Source organism: Onychomys torridus, chromosome 4, assembly GCF_903995425.1.
Source record: "Onychomys torridus chromosome 4, mOncTor1.1, whole genome shotgun sequence".
NCBI lineage: Eukaryota > Metazoa > Chordata > Mammalia > Rodentia > Cricetidae > Onychomys > Onychomys torridus.
This window is the reverse complement of record NC_050446.1, coordinates 21,344,735-21,367,065: the sequence shown is the minus strand read 5'-3', so window position 1 is coordinate 21,367,065 and position 22,331 is coordinate 21,344,735. Positions and strand designations below refer to the sequence as shown.

At 39.6% G+C, this 22,331-nt stretch overlaps 1 non-coding gene across 1 annotated transcript; it reads left to right on the top strand.

The window, feature by feature from the left end:
• The first annotated feature begins 18,083 nt into the window (after positions 1–18,083).
• Positions 18,084–18,187, top strand: LOC118583347. The gene has a single exon (XR_004944918.1). It is a non-coding gene; the product is annotated as a U6 spliceosomal RNA (small nuclear RNA).
• The last annotated feature ends 4,144 nt before the right edge of the window (positions 18,188–22,331 follow it).

Here is a 22,331-nt window from a genome sequence, read left to right as displayed (position 1 = left end):
CCCACATTACTCTTCAATAATGTAAATGTTTTACTCTACAGGTCACAAAATCCAGGAAGATTACACAAAATCTATTTTCAATGACAGACAAGTAAAACTTAGGTAATTAGTGAGAACCTAACTGTGTCTAGTGTATGCAAATTGATGCTTATAGACATGTACATATATTGGTATGTATGTGCAGGGAGTTACGCATGTGCACTTGCGCGCGCGCACACACACACACACACACACACACACACACACACACACACACACACGTCGTGAAAGTAAAGTGAAGTCAAGTGCTTCTACAAAGGCATGTGCAAGCTCAGGCCTTCCAGATGCCAGACCCCCATGCTGACAGGGGTGTGTGGCAGTCTATGCTGACAAGCCCTTCTAGCACATAAGTTGCAGGTGCCTTCACCGTGCCACCTAATTCTGGGACATATACCCAGAGTTACGTTTCAGACAATACAGCATGATATCATGTGGTGAGAAAGACTGTACATGAAGTCATACTAGAGTCCTTAGGGAGCTGCAGGCAGGTGTTGCCACGGTGCGGCCCTTCTTTTGAGCAAACTCCACTTTAACTTAACTGTACGGCTTTATGGATTATCTGGAACCTTCAAACCTTCCCTTGGTTTCATTGATTTCTTACATTTGAAGGTAAAATCCTTCAAATGTAAGAAAGATCGGATGCAAACATTAATGCATTAGGGAAATCGAGGAATGATGCCCATCGGGAGGCTAATGAAATGACAGGGCCATGGTTGTTTGCTGCCCAGCTACAAGGTCTGCAAATCTGAGAATAGCCCAGCTCCTGTCAGTTTTCTTTGTGATTTGGCGCCACCTTGTGGCAGATATAGGAGTCAGCGTAAATACTAATGGGGACCTTTCTGGGTGTTCCTAACAGGAACTTACTAGCCAGTGACAGTGCTCTGAGAAGCCGCAGTCAGGTGGCTTTGTAGATGATTGACACCTGGGGCAGGTAGATCAGCCACATATGGTGTTGTTTGAGGGGCAAGAGTACGGGAATTGAAAAAAGTAGGTAGTGCGCTTATGCAGCAGCCAAGCCCTGCGACAGTTTAGGGGTGGGGACAATCCCAGCAGCCCACCATGCCCCAGATTCACTGACAGGTCATATGCTCTTTTAAAGTCACTCTTCTTGTATCATATGGTCCCCAAGTTAAGGGGATTCTAAGTAGAGTGGTCACAGGCTGAACAAATGTCACCAGGATGAAGAAGAAAATAGCTTTCAAGCTTTATGAGGAATTAGAGAAAATGAGCAGACATCTATGATGTCTGTCCTTTAATGTTTCCATGTGTAATTTAATTACTTCATGTGTATGAGTGCTGTCATCTCTCAATGGATTTTAAGCTGTCCCCAATTGTGCTTAGTGCTTGGTCCCCAGTACTGTGATGTTCAGAGGTGTAGCTTTGGGGAAGGGATGGGGAGCATGAGGGTTTAGTCACCCTTGTTACGGGCTATTGAAGGGGGGTGGAAACTCAGTGGACCGTGAATGAAAACAGTGGGTTGTTGGGGAAGTTGGCCTTTGTGACTTTTGCCTCTGTAGGCATTTTCAGGGGTTGGGTATTTGACTGTTTACTGCCCAGTGAGCTCTGTGTCTGCTTGGGATCTCATTTAAACCTCACCCCTCCATCGATCTTGCTGTGGGCAGGCCATAGTGCCAGCTGTGTGCTCCTCTAATCTGCAAGGTGGCCTAGAGAGAGATGTTCAGGGGAGGTTGGGTGAAGCATTGGGACATAAAGTTGTGGTATAGGAAATAGAGTGGAAAATCAACATTCAAGGACAGAGCCAGAGTCTCCCACACTCCAAACTGCACCAGAAACCAGGTCACACGGTGGGAAGACATGCGCCATGTGGGGAGACAGGATTGTGTTGGATATCATAGTTTAGCTGTTTTGCAACTTTTATTTAGTAGTGTGGTTTAAGCATTTTTACTTTTCCTTCTGTACAGGGCTCTGCAAATATTGGGGTGATTTTGAAAATAAATGGGGGAAAAGAAGCATTATTTTTCCAGGTCTATGATATTCTCTCATGCATTTAGGCAGAGAAAGGTAAACAAACAAACAAACAAAAGCCCCCTAAACAAAACAAAACAACAACAAATGATATATTTGGGGTTGGGGATTTAGCTCAGCATTAGAGCGCTTGCCTAGCAAGCATAAGACCCTGGGTTTGGTCCTCAGCTCTGGTTGAAAAAAAAATGATATATTTTTTGCCGAGGTCGTCTTCAGCTGTCTTCTTGTCCAAGTCTGCACTCTACCAGTTTCTGCCAGTGTCTACACTGAGTGCTGGCTTCTTTTTAAAGAAAGGAGCGTAAGAAAGACACATTGACAAGTCAAAGTTTGAGTCACAGGGAATGGGGATAAGAGCTCTGGAACTAATTTGGTGAATTGAGCAAATTAAACCTGAAGATAAAATTGTACCAAACAGGGCCTGGAGAGATGGCTTAGCAGTTAAGAGCACTTGATGCTTTCCAAAGGACTGGGGTTCAGTTCCCAGCACCCCTGTGGTAGTTCACTACTATCCATAACTTCAGTTCTAGGAGATCCTACCACCTCCTTCTGATCTCCTTAGATAGGAGATACACATGTGGTACACACACATGTATGCAGGCAACATATTCATACACATAAATAAAATAAATCTTAAAAGGGTACCAAGCAAATCTCTCCTTAACAAGGGCCAGAATCTAGAACTAGCTCAGCAGAACAAGATGGGGAGAGATGGAATTAAACATCAGGCTGTCTTTGAAAATGATAGATACTGAGCATCCGTGGATTAGAGAGACAGTTCCCCGGCACGCTCTGAGATGCTCCATTCATAGTGAGGGATGATGCTTTATAGGAATGCTGACTAATGTTATAGTATTAGGTCATAAATTAATGTTTACTGGCTTTTCTGTATTGAGAAACTCAGAAAGAAAGCTACTGACCCAATTTCTTCAGGATGCTCTTATTATTGGCTAGAGACTACCCTGTTAATGGAGTATGCTTCATGGTCACCATGTCCACAGTAACTCCTTAGAAACATCCCCTCACACCTATGCTACTATTGGTGAAATTATTAAGGCCACTCCATATAGTTAAAAGGAAGGTTTATTTTGTGGGGTAACTTACAAATGAAGGGATAGGTAGGTTGTAGGGTCTGGCAAAGGTATCGCACAGTCTGGTGGTGTTCTCTGGAGAACTCTGCTTGGTCTACCTCCAGCGTCCAGGGTCCGGGCCCCAAGAGATCCCTCTCATTTGGATTCTGGGTCTTCAGCATCCTCTCTCGCCCTCTGCCTTGTAGGTGTGACCATTACCAAAGCCTCAGTGGGGGTTGGAACTTCCAGGCCAAGGCTGTAATGGCTACCCACTACATGCTACTCTGTGCAACCGGAGTGCTTTCCACCTTTTTGTGTATTCTAGCTACTTTCCATCACACTCCACTTTGTAGTGTGGACCTGAACCCTTAATACAATGGCAGAAAAAGTGGTTTAATATTGAAGAGATGAAAGTGCTTTGTGCATAGATCAGTCAACACCAAAAGCGCCTGATCTACTTATGAAGTTTTAAATGCCAAATCTGTTTGTACAGTTTTTACATTTGCTTACAGTTTAAGTCATTAGTTGAAACCGAATTCAAAAACAAAGATAACTTTAAATATATACCTTGGAGCACAATAACAAGTATTTGGCTCTTGATATATATGTCAGAGAAAAAGGGAAACCAATGAGTTCTCTATTGATGAAATAATGAATTGTTATTACAAGATACTGAGATCACGTTTTATCTTTTTCTTAGCAGTGCTGGGGACTGAACCCAGGGTCTTGTACATGCTAAGCAAGCACTGTGCTGTTGAGCTACCTACTAGCCCAAATGTTTCATCTTAAAACAAAATAATTATGATGTCACTTATTTGTTGTGTGAATTTTAGTTCAATAGTTATAGTGTTCTAGAAGTCATTGGGAAAAGTGGGACCCCATGTACCTCTCTAGTTCATGCATACGTCAGAATGCCATAGGCTAGAAACTGTCCTGGAGATAATGTGTTTTAGCCACTGGGGTTTCTTTTCTCCCCTCCAGCAAATTATCACACCATAAGTTTCCATTTTCCCCAGTGTCGTTTCTGCTATAATAGTGGCTTGAGGATTTAAATCCTGTGATGTTATTGTGACTTCAAAGCCTTAAAAGTACAACTGAATGAGGCAGTTCATCTGTCATTATTCAAATATGAAGCAATTATGATGAAATAAAGATAAAATTCCATTGAGAAATACTCCAATCAATTTTCACTTATATTTAACCAGAAACATAAAACAATGCTTAGAAGAGTAAGATTAGGTAATAAAATTGAAGAATAAAAGGCACAAATTACAGATCTATAACTGAGGCATCATGATGGCTTCAGGGCATGTAAATAAAACATGTCACCAATATTGAACACAAGTTTGTCTGCTTCATGAAAATAAAAGAAAAATAAAAACCCTTGACACAAAACAAATCTACTCATACCTGGTCAAAATAGTGCTCAAATGGGTTACCCACTTGAAGAGATTTACAGAAATCTGTGCTCATGCGTGTATGCCATCCAAGGGAAACTGCAAGGAGCTTACTTAAATTTTCTTCTTCTAAGTGAGGATATTAAATGTCAGGAAAGACACGTTCTACATCAGAAAGTTGAACTTTTTTTATTTTGGCTGAGAGTTTTACATTTTCTCCTTTGTGCCAACTCACTTTTCATAACTTTATCTATTATCCTCAACTTGAGCATTTCCCCCTTAATCTACACTTCAATACTCACTTGTTTAAATTAATTCAATTGACCCAAAATGCCATGCAATAAAACATCAAAGCTCAGAAAGGAGCTAGAGATGGGAGAGCAATATATGACATGATGTCATATAAGAATTCCATAAATAGGATTTTTACGCACTGTTCACTTTGCACAACTTTGTCACCAAGATTTCTCATTAATCATATTGTGTTCTCATGATGTCCAAACTCATATAAGCATACTCTCATGCTTTGAGGTATGATGATTTATAATTTGCTCATATTTTCTTTACATAAATAATTTCTTTACATAAATAAAGAACCCATTTGAATTTGTGATTCAGCTACCTGAGGTTTGCCACTTTGGATGAGCAATATAGGTGATGAATGAGTGTGCTATTGTAGGTGCATGAATGTGCTGGGAATGCCAGGTGTGTTCCAGGTCTTTGTACAACACTTAGTAGGTGGGGGCTCCATGCATGACTGGAGATGAAAACAAAGCACAAAATCGCAATGGAAACCCAAATGAGAGTGTCTCAATTCTGCCATGAGTATGCTTAGCTATTTCATACAAGCCTGTTAGAAGAGATGAAGTCTACACTCAACAGAAAGGCTCTCTTTAATTAGGTAGACTTGAGGAATGACTAGAAAATAAGCAGGGGACAAAGTATGAGAGACCCCATTAAAAAGAGCATGGCTGGTGCTGCAAAGCAAGAGAAAGTCTTTCTAAGTTTTGCTGCAGAACAAATGGGAGGAAGGAACTGATGCTAAAGTATGAGGCTTCAGAGGGCATCGGAGTAGATATGCACTCTGTCCCCAGGCTCCTGGAAATGAGGATAGTTACCAAAAGGAACTGGCTGAGCATAATTGTCTTTTAAAGATACCATCACATATTGTACTGTAAAGAACTCAAAGGATAGGAGGAGAGCATCCATGAAAGAGATATGCACAAGATGCACTTTTAACAATCCAAATAATTCTAAGAGCACAATGATCTACTAGGTGAGCCAGCTGATCCATTCTTCTTTTTCTATCAGACTATAATTTGAACAGTGGGAATGGAGAAAAATGAATCGAATTTGAAGTCAATGTGAGATAAAAATGCAATGTAATAATTGCTTGAAAGTGAGTACATGAAGGGAGGGTTGATTTGGTGAGTGGTTATATGTATTACACCATGGATAGATAGTGAAGTAAATTGAGAGAATGGAGGAAGAAGGTGGAGGGTCAGGTGGAGAAGGCAGTGAGTTCCGTTTTAAACACGTGGAGAATGGGATGGGAGCAAAAATCCTCTATGGCTCTGTTCAAAGAGGAAGTGAGTGGCATCCCAGATCAGTTCCGAAGACTTCCTGGGTAGCAGGTGTTTGGAGGGAGAAGCACACATCCAAAGTGGGCTGCAGCATGCTGAAATGAATGCACATTTTGATTTCCTAAAATCTTTGCTGGGATATGAGGCTATTACACTTAAATCAACCTAGAGGAGAGCTGTAGGCATTTTGTTAAAGGGACCTACTGAGAATGCAGAGCAGAGCCCAGGAAATAATTTCAATAATGAGTGATTTTCAGTATTTCAGTACCCCCTTCATGATCAAGGGTAAGACTCTTTATTAGTGAAATCAGACACACTAGGCTCCAAAGTCCGTCCCGGTATTTATTTGATCTTTTTCCTTTGACAAGCCCTTTAACTTCTTCAGTGTTACAACAAGAGTAATACATGGTGGCAATATAGCTTGTCTTGCCGGGTTATTGAAAAGCTTGAATAAATAAAGTGGACTGAAGGCCGGGTAAATTGAAGAGCTGTTGTCTGGTGCTAGATGACACTGAAAAAACATACATTGTGTAGCAGAGCTAAGATCAGCCAATACAAAAATGTTAAAGGTTTTATTTTTCTCCCTTTATAGTTTGCCACTTGTGTGTAAGTACTAAATGGCACAAACCTGTTTTCCACATTAACTTAACAGCAATTTTCTTACTGCCAGTCTCACGTACGGATTGACATTGGATGGATGTCACCCAGAAGCCACAACAGTGCACACACAAGTCCTACCTTCCAACAGTCTAGTAATGTAAGCCCTGCAAGAGTAAATCAGCAAATATAAATAAGAGGCAATTTGTGGGTAGGAGAAATGTTTTTTAAAGGGGATGGGGAAACAAATAGTGGGCCACCTCTACATGAAGATAGGGATGTGGCAGTTTAGACTGATCATTGCTCTCTGGTTGCCTGGAGCACTTAGGGCATAAGATTCCCTCTTTATTAAGCCATTGCTCATAGAGAAGAGGTTAAGAGCCAGCCATGTAGTGCTGCAGACTGCCTTCACATTTGGACTCTATCAGTAGCTGCAGCACAACCCTGGACATATTACTTATGCTCTGAAACTCTGCCTGTGACGTGCAAATTTCTACTGCTGTCACACGGCATTGGTTCATGGTGTAAAAGATGATATGGCAGCCCTAACATGGTTTCTGACCTACAACAAAAAACTCAGCAGAGAGTAGATGGCGTGCTAAATAAAAATAATCCCTTTACCGCACACAAATTTTATAAACATCGAGTTCAGTTCACAATACAGCCATGGGTTGGATAATACTGTGTGGTTAAAAAAATATAGTTGATGGTATTGTTTCCCAGCAATATTGGAAAAATATGATTAGTCTTAAGAAAATGATCCAAACGACAATGCTTTTAAGTGAGAGGGTTCTGTTGGGTCCTCTGTACAGACATGGATTCCCATCAGTTCTTCAAGAGCCAAAAGGCTGAAAAGTATTTTGGGAAGAAAACTCAGGAACTGTGTTTGAAGTCATAATTAATTTCTTATGTGTGACTTTTCTTTTTAACTATTTGAAAGATTTGTAATTACATATCCAAATGTTGAAAGACACCTACTGTAGTAGCACACACATGCAATTTCAGCATTTGGGGAGGCTGATGAAGCAGAAATCTGAGTTCACATTCAGTCTGGGCTACATAGTGAGACCATGTTTCAAAACCTTAAAAAATATTTAAGAGAGTTTAAGAATTATTATTCATACGCTGATATTGTTGTTTAGTAAAATGGGCATGCTTATTGTTTTAAATACTTGGATGTGTCTTGCAAGATTTGGTGTATTAGAATATTAGGTCAGGCTTGTAATCATACCTCAGAAAGTACAATTACATTATTGATTGACCTTGAGATCAGAACTAAAATAGCATTTGTTGATGTTGTTATAATTCACATTTTAATTTAGTACATTTATAATAATTATGTTAGTGCCCAGAGAATCTTTGTGATAATGTAAATATTTAATAAGTCAAGTGAGATTTTAGAATTTGTAGCTATATTTTAAAATATTTAAAAATTTCTAAATGTCTCCAAATATTTATGAAATATTCCCTACTTCAAAATGTTCTTGCTTTGAGAAAACAAAATTAGGTATGTTGACTGAATTTTACTTTTAAACTTGTGCAAAAGAAAGGATCATAAATTGGACAATTTGAGTCTTTTATATAATATGCATGTATATAGGTGTATATGAATATTTACATATATGTATATGTCCATCCCTTTAAAATTACAAATGGGAAGGAAAGCATCTGGCTAAGGGTCACTGAGTGTCTGACTGTCAATAAATTGAGTGGGATGACAACTGGTTTCCCAGAAGAGGTCTTAACACCATTAGGAGTTCTTCTGCAAACTGCAGGGACAGTTTATCAGGAATGCTAATTTCTTCCCAGAAGGAAGGGGTGATTTAACAGCTCTGTCTCAAGCCAGGTTAAGGGCAATTTTCCTCTTTTCACATCTTTAATTATTAAAATTTCTAGTCTTACACATGGAAGTGTATGCATTTATTCTAATTTTTATGGTTACTAAAGAATTAATACTTTTTCTTTACAAAAATAAAAGAGCAACTTCATCTTAGACTTTCAGGTACCCCAAATCTTCTACAGGTATACTTACCCACAAAGATTTCAAAAAATTCTCACTCTGAATGAGCAATTTACAAAGCTTTCTGTGGATGTTTTATATACATTGAACATCTATGTTTGCATGTATGTGTATATGATAACTCGATGAGAATATTACTATATAAAGTGTGGTCTTGTGATGACATAGCATAAAGGAAATGTTCATGGATACTAGGCTCATTCGACTAAAGTCAGGCCATCAGAAACCCACAAGAGGAAGGGGAAGTAGCAAGACAAGGCCATTGCCTCTGTTTCCAGGTGGTTAGGTCTGAGATCTCACACAGGCCTGTGCATAAATAAAGATATAGCTGGTATAGGAAATACCATTCTATACTTTCATTGCCTTTCATCTTATTTTCCTGGTCACAGTCTTTTGCCTTCACCTAAAACATTTATTCTTCCAAGCATGTAGTGCTAAGGTTTGGGTTCTGAACCTTGCCAGTGATTTATCTATTTATTTTTGCACCTTTCTTGAAGTCATGACCACTTCCCCAAGAGTTTCCTATGGAGAAGAGGTGGGCATCCCCACATAAGAGACTCATTTAGTGAAAGACCATCTCACATTAGAGCTCTTTTGTGTGCTTGGCTACAAACTGCTATACCTGCCTTAAAATTCTTCAGCAGCTGTCTGCACACAAATCTTTATGTCTACAAACTCCAGAACAAATGTGGATAAAAAGTGGAAGCTTGCCTCCTAAACAAAAACCTGCCTTTAGTGATTGATAGGGAATAAGAAATAGAAATGAAGTATTTCATGTGAAAAGTAATCCAGTACTCTACAAGGCAATCATGAACAAGTAAGGGATAGGAAAGGGATTACCCAGTAGGTGACTCATAGGTAATATATAACCTCAAAATGTCTCATATTTTAGTTGCAGAATATACAAGTATGTTGCTTTACTAGCAGTAGAGACTTGGCAGGGATAATTAAAAAGCCTTGATAAGTCTCACCTTCCTAGCTATATCTTGAGCCTTTGGAGCAATGATCATACAAATACAAGTTCTTGACTCTGAAGACTGTAGAGCTGCCAGGAGAAAGGGGTTTGGAAAGTCTTTGGAATCTGAAAAAGTCCAGAAAGGCGGTTCTCTCCAGAAATTAACACAGACCTGTTAGCACCCTGACAGTGCCCCCAAGAGACATGTCGGGCTTCTCTCTACAGAGCTGTGAGATAAGTGAGTGCTCACTTATGCCACTCAGTTTGTAGTGGTTGGTCATCTCAGTGGTAGCAGCCTATACTTCTAACTGGGGAGAATTTGCAGGAAATGTAAAGTTGATGGAGTAGCAGACGCAGGGGACAGCCAGGAAGGAGGAGAAAGTCTGTAGGGAAGGAGCAGATGGAAGCTCTTGGGAAACTTCTGTCCCAGAGGGTGAGGACCACAGTGACTGCTAGCTTTTCCTCCTCCTTTGCTATTTCTTATGATGATTTTAAGATTCTTCCCTATCTCTGATTCAGGCAGGATATTAAGATATGATCCAAATGCCTATTGTTGCCGTTGGTAGAGAGACCTATGTATGAACTTGACAAGTAAGCCTGCTATCTGAAGGTGTTAAATAATGAGCATATGGACATGGTTTCAGAGTCAAAGAACAAGTGATCCTAGGCCATTAAACAGGTGAGGGGTGTGTGTGTGTGTGTGTGTGTGTGTGTGTGTGTGTGTGTGTGCAAGTGCATAGATGTGTAGCTATGGCGGTCAGAGGTCAGAGAGAGATTCATGTTGAGTGTCTTCATTTTTATTCACCTGATGCTTTGGGACAGTTTTTTTCACTGTACCTGAAGCTCAATGGTTTGGGTTGACTAACAAGTTCCAGGAATCTTCCTGTCTATTACTTCCCAAGAGCTTGGATTATAGGCACATGTCATCACGCTTAGCTTTTTACATGGTTCTGGTGAAACCAAACCAAAGTCAGTTTTTCATTCTTCTTCAGTGAGCACTTAACTGACTGAGCACCTCCTCGGCCTGAAGTGACTATTTAAAAGCAATTATTCTCAATTGGTATAGAAAATGCTGGCCTATTAATTACTTGATTATTTCATTATTAACTATGTGATATTAAAAGTATATCAGTTTTGAGGATCAAGCAATAGCCCGGTGATTGTTGTGAAGTGACTCCTATGGTACTCTTGGTTATGGGAGAAGGATCTTCTATTTTAATATTGGCTAAATGTATTAATTTCTTGTTGTGGTCTGGATTAGATTTATGTAGACAAAAGTTGCCATCACCTCCAGTTTCTCATATCATTTTCAAAAGTTACTGATCTAGTAAGAAAAAGAAACCTAAATTAAAAGGGTAAAAATAAAATCTATCCTTTGTATTCCCTGGTATGAAGGACTGTTGTCTTGGCTGAGATGGAGCATCATGGCTGACTCCCATTCTCTGTGGTTTGGGGAGATGAGCTTTGGCTGGTGCCACAAATCTCAAATGGCACTATGCCTGTGTTATCACTTTGTTCTATTCAAAGTTAACATGCTAACATTTTTTGGGGGGGGCAGTCCCCCTTCCTTGCTGTGATGGAGGGTGGCAAGTGAAAGGGTTCTTATGTGCTGCCTCAAAACAAATGGCTCATTCCCTTTCTTGGTGCTAAATCTCTGACATCTCAAATGAGTGTGTAGTGCTCTCCAGGGAGCTGTCCTGTTTTCTTTCAGAAAAGAAGTAGGTTTTATGAAGACTCTCAAGCAGCGAAATAAGAAAATGACTAAAGGAACTGCTTGCAATTTCGTTATTTCTACTGAGAGTGATGGCAGAGCAACCGAGAACTGTGGATCCTCACAAAAGTAGAGTGTGAAAAGGGATGGAAAACTGTAAGAGGAAGGAATTGAAGGGGTTGGGCGGTGGTGGCACATGCCTTTAATCCCAGCACTCAGGAGGCAGAGCCAGATGGATCTTTGTGAGGTTGAGGCCAGCCTGGTCTACAGAACAAGATCCAGAAAAGGTGCAAAGCTACACAGAGAAACCCTGTCTTAAAAAAACCAAAGGGGGTGGGGGGAATAGAAAGAAATTGAAAGGACTTACACGGGACTGTGTATCCCTTATTTCAGCATCTGGAAGAGGCAGGGTCAGGGATTTCTTGGTCACAATGAGCCCAAGTACACTGAGTATCTTCAGTAGTGGAAATTTTGAAGGCCAACATTGCCTCCCCCACTTTTAAAGCGAGTTCAGTGTCCTCAGTTCTCATATATTGTTGGAAAACAGAGTACTTTGCTTGGTTCCAGGAACAGCAACTACCTTGGATTCTAGAAAACAGTGTGATCCCATTGAGCATGACAAGGCTTGCTCTTGCAAGTCATAGAGACAATGGGGTGAATTTGTGTCCACCTTGTTACATTCAACCTCAACTCATGAAGAGGGGAGGCTATCTGGGTTACACACACAATTTATCCTCCTCTTTAATTTGGATATTGCGGTCTGTGCACATTTAGTTTAAATGTTTGATGGTGAATCCTGCTGTATGGGATGACCCCAGTATCTTTGGATGGCCCCCCTGACTCATTCCTTCCTTCCTTGAAAGGCTTCCTGTGAAGTTGAGTCATCTGTAGATTTTCAGAAAAGAAGAGGAGTGGCCTTCTTCATTACCCCCTCAGCTGGGATCAGAACTCTCAGTTTACTTGAATAAAGCTTGTCATGCATTCTTCTTCAGTTCATTCCAATTTAGATTTTAAAATGTAACGATTCTCTTTACACAGGAATCATTTTTCTTTATTTTTATGTTTATGTTCTATGTTGGATGTAGAGAATCATAAAATGGTCAAACATGGAAAACATGATATTTTTAATGATGACTAATTAATTAAAAGTTCTTGCTTAGACTTTACATTGATTCCCACTTTCTATCCAATAAGAATTACTTGGAGAAGCTTTCCTGACTTGATTTCCTGTGAGTATATTTATATTCAACTCTTTTTAGAGAGACAGCCCAAACACTTGACCTCACACTTGCTTCTGCATTGTGGCTCTTCTGCTTCATCAAGCAATGGAATCCACTTCCACATTGCTGTCTCTGGACCATATCTGAGGCAAAACACAGATACGTGTGTGAAGCCATTTGGATATTGGCCCCTGCCTGTCATCTGAGTGAGAGGGAATCTTAGAAGGCATCCTAAACTATGCAGCAAACACAGAAGAACCAAATAACTGAGACTGATCCAATTTTCAGAACTGCAGAATTATGGGCAAACAAAATCCAAGTTTTCATCTAGCTACTGAATGTTAGAGTTGTTCTTTATTCAGAAATAATGGAAATGTCTATTTAAGAGAAATGTCTACAGATGCATTTGTTGTACTGGTTAAGATTATGATAACATACCTGGAAAACTCTGCTCAGTTATGTCTGATGTTCTTAAATCAGCATCCCTGCATGTCCTCACAGTGGGTGCTGGGGGGTTAAAGAGAGGAAGCTGGTCATCTCTGCACATTTTCCCATCATGATTTTGACATCCTCTGCTCACAGGCAGGGGGATCAGAATCTGTCCCTGGTGCATGGGCAGGCTTTTTGGAGCCCAGTGCCTAGGGTGTGACACCTTGAACAGTCTTGGTGCAGTGGGGAGGGGCTTGGACCTGCCTCAGCTGAGTGTGCCAGGCTATGCTGACTCCCCATGGGAGTTCTTGATTTGTGAAATGTGGGGATGGAGAGTGGGTTGGGGGAGAAGGCTGGGGAGTAGGAAGAGGGGGATCTGTGGTTGTTAAGTAAAGTGAATAGAAAATTTCTTAATAAAAAATGAAAAACAAAACAAAACAAAATAAAACGAAACAGAATAAGAGAAAAGAGAAAGAAGGAGGGAGAAAGAGAGAGGAAGCTATTTGTAGCACAAATCTTAGAAGGTCTTATTAATAAAAACAAACTCAGAGCTAGGTATTGGGTTAAAGCTGGAAAATCAGAGAAGCAGAACAAGCCACAGCTTCCTCATCTTGCCAATTCCTCAGCTGATCCTGTTTCCTCAGACTGGAAGCCTCTGTGTCCTCAGATTCAAATGGATCTCAGCTGAACTGCTTCTTGAAAGCCTGAAAGCTTAACCAGCTCTAGTTCCTGGTCCTCATGCCTTATACACCTTTCTGCTTCCTGTCATCACTTCCTGGGATTAAAGGCTCATGATGTCCCAAGTTTAAATGAATCCCCAGGGGAGTCTTGGTCCTGGAGGAGATGGGAATGGAGGGGAGGGGCTGGGGGGAAGGTGAGGGTGGGTGTGGGAGGGGGGAGGACAGGGGAACCCATGGCTGTTGTGTAAAATTAAAACACAAATATATAAAAAAGGCTCGTGTTGTCATGCCTGGCTGTTTCCAGTGTGGCTTTAAAGGCAGATCTCTGCCTCTGGAATGCTAGGATTAAAAGCAGTGTGCCACCATTTTCTGGCCTCTATATCTTGTGGCTGTTCTGTTCTCTGACCCCAGATATGTTTATTACGGTGCACAATTTTTTGGGGAACACAATATCACCACAGCTATTGTCTATTGAGCTTTTGGTGAAGCTGTGGTCTTGAAAAATCAGGGCCTTTTAAAAAAATATTTATTTATTTATTTTACATCCAGACTGAAGTTTTCCCTCCCTCCTCTCCTCTTAGTACCCCTCCTCTTCTCTGCCTTTCCCCCCATCCACTCTTCTACTGTTTCTATGCAGAAAAGGGCAGACTTCCCATGGATATCAACAAAACATGGCATATCCACTTTCAGTAAGAATAGGCATTTCACCATGTATTAAGACTGGGCAAGGCAATACAGTATGAGGAACAGGGTCTCAAAGACTAGCAAAAGTGTCAGAGACAGTCCCTGTTCCCACTGTTATGAGTCTCACAAGAAGAACAAGCTACACAACTGTCACATATATGCAGAGGGTCAGTTCCACGCAGGCTCCCTGGTTGTTGGTTCAGTCACTGTCAGCTCCTGTGAGCCCAGGTTAATTGATTCTGTGAGTTTTCTTGTGATGTCCTTGAAGTCTCTGGCTCTTACAATCCTTTCTCCCTCTCTTCAGCAGGATTTCCCAAGCCTAGCCTAATGTTTGGCTGTGGGTCTCTGCATCTGTTTCTACTAGGTGCTGGATGAAGCCTCTCTGATGACAATTAGGCTAGTCACCAGTCTATGAGTATAGCAGACTATCGTGAGGCATCATTATATTGACATTTTTTATTTGAAAATCATGGACTTTTAAAAATTATTTATTTTTATGTGCATTGACATTTTTGCCTGCATATATGTCTGGAGTTACAAATGTCAGGAGCTGCCATGTTTGTGCTGGGAACTGAGCCCAGGTCTTCTGGAAGAGAAGCTAGTGCTCTTAACCCCTGAGCCATCTCTCCAGTCCCATGAAATCAAGGGCTTTTTAATGAGAAGATTTTTCCTTTTCTTTTTCCATTCCCTTTCTTTTACATCTTCTAAAACTTATCCAACCTTGTAAGCAGTGTAAAAAAACAGTTTTGATTGTCCATAGAACTATTCTTGACACTAGCAGATTTTAAATTTTGCCATGCATGAGAATAACTGAGAATTGTTTAAAGCTGAGCCCCATCCTCCTCATAATACCTGAAAAAACATGTCTGAGTAATTGCCAAAGAATTTGTCTTTTAGCAAGTACCAAGTTCCCGCTACTGCTGTTGGCTTGGAGCCAATGCTTATGGAACCATCTATCCAAGTCAACAAAGTAAGGTAATAGACTGGAAGCAAGTATCCACTTCAGGGGTACCTACATTATTTTTTTTATAAAAATAAGTCATAAAATAGCAAATAAATTAGTGAGGAAGGTGAGTGCAGAACATTGCTAGTTTGGTTTCTATGTCAAAAAAAAAGGACATCTGCTTATGCTTAGAAAGAAGCCTAGGTGAAGAAAACATCCCAAACTAGTATTAGTACACACAAACAGGAACAGTGGTGTGAAGTGTTCTAGGGAGATGGAGAGGCTCAGCTTAGTCATGGTTTTTCTTATGAGCAATTGTTGGCAAAAAAAAAAAAAAAGATTTGCATTGCAAAAATCCAGGTTGGTTGCATAATTTACCATATGTAAACAGTGTTGCAATAAACACTGGTATGCAAGTGTATCTCTGATATATTGACTAGAGGTCTTTGAGTAAAGACGCAGAAGCAGTTTTCTTCTCCTTTGGGGTTTCTAGGTTTATGTAGCTACACACAGTCATGTATGCACATATCACATGAAAGTAAAAGCAAAAGTGACCGGGAATAGGAGGGACTTACGGGGGGGGCAGGGGTGGGGATGAGTGGATGGATAGAGAAGGCTATGGAGCAAGAATTTTCACAGCACGTGATTTACTATTAAGAAAATGACCTTATGTAACATGGTTGCATACATAATAAATATATATTAGTGCAGGGAAGATATTTGAATACTAATATTTCTCCCTGGGAGAAATCAGAAGATGGGTGAAGGCTGATGTGAGCTAAAAGTCCTGCATGGCTCCAAGAGTATACCTCAGTTGTATCCAGCAAGAAAGATGTCTAGGTAAAAAAAGAGACAACTTCGCAAAGTCATTGAAGGACACATGCAGACTTAAGAAATACTTCTCTCTAGATATCATTATGCCATTTAGGTTCCCATTATCATCTAGTCCTTAGTTGTTGATATGCCTGGGAAAAGAACAAAAAAATAGAGATAAAAATCAGTTCTTAACCATTTATTGTGATCTAGATTTCTAAATTGATCTAGATGTAACTATTCACTCAGTCTTCACAACAGTCCTGAATGATAGACGCCATTGCTATCTTCTTTATGCAGAGGGCAAAATCAAAACAAATTAAAATTTATCTTTTGTTATATATTGGAAAGTGATGGAATGGACAATTAAACCTAGCAGTCTGGTTTTTGATGTGAAACAATGTACAATCTAGACTCTCAATCCTTTACTTGAAGATTCTGAATCTATTTATGTTTAAAAATTAGACTTTTTCTGAGTTTACAGTTATATATATATAAATATATATAATATGTATATACATAATATATATAAATTTATATATGTAATATATATAAAACACTCCCAATGGAATAATTGCAGCACTACTTAAAGTTATTAATATTTATATAGTAGTTACATGAACACCCACAGTAAAGATAATAAATCAAAACAGTGAGCAGAAGCCTCATATGAGTCCACATCATGCCCATTTGAGCCAGGTTGTATTTATTTAAATGTAATATTTTTATCACTTGAGGATTTCATAGATGCAAACTATGCATTTGATCATATTCACCTCCTAACTCCATGCAGATCCACCCCCACCCAACTCTATATATTCTTCATTTAAATTTTTAGATACATGAAGGAAGGGTTTGGAACCATCCACTGGTGCATGGTTGACTTATTAGGAACCACTCCCCTAAAGAAGCCTGAGTCCCCCTTCCTTGGAAGTTATCAGCCAGCAATATCTCCTCAGCTAGGCATGGAACTCATGCCCTTCCATCTTAGTTCTATTGTTGTGAAGAGACACAGTGGCCAAGGCAACTTGTAAAAGAAAGCAATTATCACAGGCTTACTTACAGCTTCAGAGAGTGAATCAATGATCATCATGGTGGGAAGCATGGCCACAGACAGGCAAGCTTGTCACTGGAACAGTAAGTGAGAGCTTACATCTGATCTACAAGCAAATAGACACATGGAACACACACACACACACACACACACACACACACACACACACACACACACACACACAGTGAGAGAAACAGAGACAGAAAGCCAGAGAGACAGAGACAAAGACAGAGGCAGACAGAGGCAGACATTGACACATCTCCTTCAACAAAGCCATATTTCTTAATCCTTCCTAAAACTCTTCCAACCTGAAACCTAGCATTCCAATATATGAGCCAATGGAGACCGTTCCCATTCAAACCACCACCGTTCCTTCATACTGGAAGGTTGACTAATTTGACTTGCATAGGTCTTATGAAGATGCTTGAGTTCATGAGTGCAGTGCAGTGTGTAGCAGGAATCTTAAAGAGTCTTATTAATAAAAACAAACCTGAAGCCAAGTATTGGGGTGAATGCTGGAAGATCAGAGAAGCAGAACAAGCCACAGCCACCTCACCTTGCTAATTCCTCAGATGATCCTGTTTCCTCCGACTGGAAACCTCTGAGTCCTCATATCCGAATGAATCTCAGCTGAACTGCTGCTCAAAAGCCTAAAAGCTTAACCAGTCCTAGTTCCTGGTTTTTAGGCCTTATATCCCTTTCTGCTTTCTGTCATCACTTTCTGGGATTAAGGCTTGAATCACCATGCCTGGCTGTTTCCAGTGTGGCTCTGAACTCACAGAGATCCGGATCTCTGCCTCCAAAAGGCTAGGATTAAAAGTGTGAGTGCCACCATTTTCTGGCCTCTATGTCTGTCTAGTGGCTGTTCTGTTCTTTGACCCCAGATAAATTAATTAGGGTGCACTATATATTGGGCAGCATATATACTAAAATTGGAATGATACAGAGAAGATTAGCATGGCCCCTGCGCAAGGATGACATGCAAATTCATGAAGCATAACATATTTTTTCATTTAACAATGTAATGCAATTTGCTGACCCTTGAATGTTATTATTACCTACTATTAGGATATAAAGAAATGAAAGTTAGCAGTTAGACATTACAATCGAACTTGTAGTCATATTAGGTGTGTTTTCAAGATTGAGCAGATATACTTTAGATAGACAGGTCATCTGCAGACCTTTCAGAGATCTACAGAATATAGCATTTAAAATGTTTCAATAACTTAGAAAATTTTTCTTTTTTTGTTATGACTATGAGACATGTTGGCTCCTGGCAGCAGCAATCTACTTCAGAGAAAATATGGACATTAAGAAACTGCATATGGAATTAACTTTCATTGTGGCAAAAGTTAGCCACTGGACAACAAAGTATCCTTGAATTGACTGCTGACAAACAGGACAAAATGGACAGACAGAACATGAAACAAAGGACTACCCATTCTCTCCAAGACAAGTATGGTTGTGGCTTTAATAAAAGGCATCTTCTGAGACCAGGACAATATGGCACCATCCTTGAAGTGGCCTTTTCAATCCAGAAAAGGTATAGTGCCCTTTTCTTCAAAAGCAGCTGAACTGGCAGTGGACCAATGGTTTCTGATGTGCAGTGGAACAGCAGCTGAAACAGTTATTCTTGAAACTAAGCTGACAGAGTCTAACCTCTCAATGGTAGACTGGCATTTAATAAAAAAGATGAAGGGCTGGAGAGATGGCTCAGAGGTTAAGAGCACTGACTGTTCTTCCAGAGGTCCTAAGTTCAATTCCCAGCAACCACATGGTGGCTCATGACCATCTGTAATGAGATCTGGTGCCCTTTTCTGGCCTGCATAATAAATAAATAAATCTTCAAAAAAAATAAATCCTGTGACTTGGAGCTAGAGAGATAGCTCAGCAGTTAAGAGCATTGGCTGCTTTTCCAGAGGACCAGGGTTCAATTCCCAGCACCCACATGGCTATTTCATGCTGAGTTCTTATGTTAAGTATAAAAATAGCAAGATTACTTAGTTTCTTTCAACTGGCATAAGGTCTGGTCTTCAGGAGCCATAACATTTATCTTCATCTCTCTAAGACTATAGTGAAGATGGCTAAATGGTTGGGTCTGACTGGATCTGCTAATGGCATGCTTCTATACACCTTCTTCAGCATGCAGGCTATAGGGCAATGGGACTTCTGACATGGTAGCCATCTTCCCTGGAGGCACATGCTAAGAGATGAGTACGCATTACTACACTCCTAGGAGAGCCACTGATAGTCCATATTCTGCTGGTGAAGGAAGCTCAGATTCAAGAAGAGGGTTAGATTTTTCTGCTTAATGAGAAGAACCAGAACCTTTAGCTACTTTGAATGCAACACACTCATTCAGAAGCAGGACAAAGTTAGTCATCAGAGTATATAAATTATATTTCTCACCTTAATCTTTCCATCCTTACTGTAGTCTTTAAATGTCAGGTTAACCTTTATATTGAGCAATCATATGTACTATGTGTTTCTATAAGCATGTGGTCTATTTATGTGCTTTTGCCTTCATTTTTAGGTTTATTTTCATTTATTGACTCATTAGGGTTGAATATGCTTTCACACTTTCAGGTATCCTCTTTTGTTTTGATTATATATTCTAAAAACAAAGTAACTAAATACAAGGTGAGTTAACACTTAGTAGTTTCTGAGAAAGAGTAACATTGGATAGTTTTTTTCTCATTTAATCTCTGGTTCTTTGACAAATTTTTCACATCCTGGTACTACAGACAAATACAAAAGGTTTTTGAACACATCCAGTACTACATACTTACATGATTATTGTATGTGATTAAATAATAAAATATAATAAATCTAACATTTAAAAAATACAATTTCTGAGGTTTGGGTGGTTTCATCTTACTAAAGTATAATTTTTCCTCCAGACCTAAGGGCTTGGCTTCACCGCAGGCTTCTCTCTCTCTTCCTCTCCCTCTCCCTCTCCCTCTCTCCCTCTCCCTCTCCCTCTCCCTCTCCCTCTTTCTCTCTCTTTTGAGACAGGGTTTCTCTGAGTAACTTTGGAGTCTGTCCTGGATCTCACTCTGTAGACCAGGCTGGCCTCAAAATTACAGAGATCTGCCTGTGTCTGCCTCCCTAGTACTGGGATTAAAGGAGTGTGCCACCACCTCCTGGCCTTTACAGGCTTCTCAAATGGTCATGCAGACAGCAGAGCCTTTATGAAATGGGGTAGAGAAAGGCAGTCCTTCCAGGATTCACAAGATCCACTCCTAATCTTGTAAAAGCCTCTGTTCCTTAAAGGTCATATACTGAATGTTTCCCATGTGAGATTTATTTACACCAGTTTCAAGATAAAGGAAACCCAGAACATAGCAGGTGCTAAAGCATGTGTAGTGCACAATGGCCAGGTGGTTTATGAAAACCAGATTATCTAATCTTCAAAGAAACTCAGAGGAGTGTGAACTAGATGATTCCTTATCCTGCCCATGACACAAACTAGAAAATTAAAGCAGAGATAAGGTTAAGGAAGTTGCCCTGAATCAGACAGCTATTGCACCTTGGAAATAGAGTTTTAATTCAGAGTCTTTTCCACTTCTCTAGAACATGTTGCTGCTCTTTTCAGTTTATGACCATCTACTAAATCTACAATCTACTAAACAGGCTAGAAATAAGGCTCAGCCATCAAATGGTCTCTGCTCTGAAGCTTCATTCACATCAAAGTACAGACCACTTGAGCGTTTTTGTTGTTATTCTCTCTCTCTCTCTCTCTCTCTCTCTCTCTTTTTTTTTTTTGGAGTTGAGGATCGACCCCAGGGCACTCTACCACTGAGCTAAATCCCCACCTGTTGTTACTCTCTTAAGTTCTATTCTTGCTCATATATATGACAAAACATGCCAGCAGACATTGCAAAATAGTGAAGTTTCATTCTGTAGAAAATGTAGAGGCCATTTTAATTATCTAGGTACACAAAATATGGTAGGACAAGCAATGTGACGAGTTATAATTTTCCTGTGAAACTATTGTCTTGAAAATAATATGTATTTCTTCATTGATATACACATGAAATAATACATAAAATACTGACACCTAATGCTAACTTTTTATATTGTAATTTTAGAGGGTTTTCTAACCTCCTGAAACAAAATTGAGGAAGTGTTCAGATATAAAGCAAAGTATTTATATGGTCTTATTAAAATTAAATTGTTCTATATATCAATGGAAAGAATATTTTAAATGTTAAAAGTAGAAGCGGCTCGTATATATGTGAAACTTGAAATGAATTGGGCACACAATGGAATTGTTACTATATGACAGTATTATTGCTAGTCCCTTAGTAAACTAAGTTTTCAGTTTAGGGGCTAGTATCTCTTTTTAACAAAAGAGCAGGGAGTGTATTATTTAGGCATTATGGGTAATATTATAGTTCTCTGGTGCAATAGCATGGGAGGTGACATAGACAGTACATGGATGAATGAGCATGGCTGAACTCCAGTGAATAATAAATAACTGAATTATGAAAGGTTCTTATAGTCTTATGAGTAATCATTTGAGCATGTGAACACTATTATTGGTCTGTGAGTGTGGCTCAGTAGTCAGCTTAGCACACGAGAGACCTTGAGTTCAATCCCTGGACTAAGAGAAATACTCTTAGCTTGAATCTAAACAAAAACAGACAGTATATCTCAGGGTCCACAGTTTGCTGACCCCATTGCAATGAATTTTAGTTAAACAGTCAGTATAAGACCAAGTAGGGGAGAATTTCTCTCCTCTCTGGTAAGAATATGTTAAATTCAGTGACTATTCAAAGATCAAACAAATATTTTGGTTGATGGTTACTTCTGACCTTTTTGGTGTTGTTCTCTAAGCCTTTATTAACTGAATCAGCTATAAAAACCAGTTTGATGTCATTTAAAACCATATTTGACAGAATATTGTAGCTGACTAAGGAAGATCATTCCAAAGGTTAAAAATAGAAGCTACACATTTCTTTAACATAAAGCATTAGGGTTAGAAAATGTCACTTCTGCTATGTTCCATTGATCAAAGTAGGTTAAAGGTTCAGGAATCTTTCTTCATAGGAAGGAACTATGTAGAAAGGCCTAATCACCTGCAAGTATAATTCATTAGGGATATAGTTGGAATCCAGTTCTCACAAAAAGTTGTGTTATCTGTGCTCTGA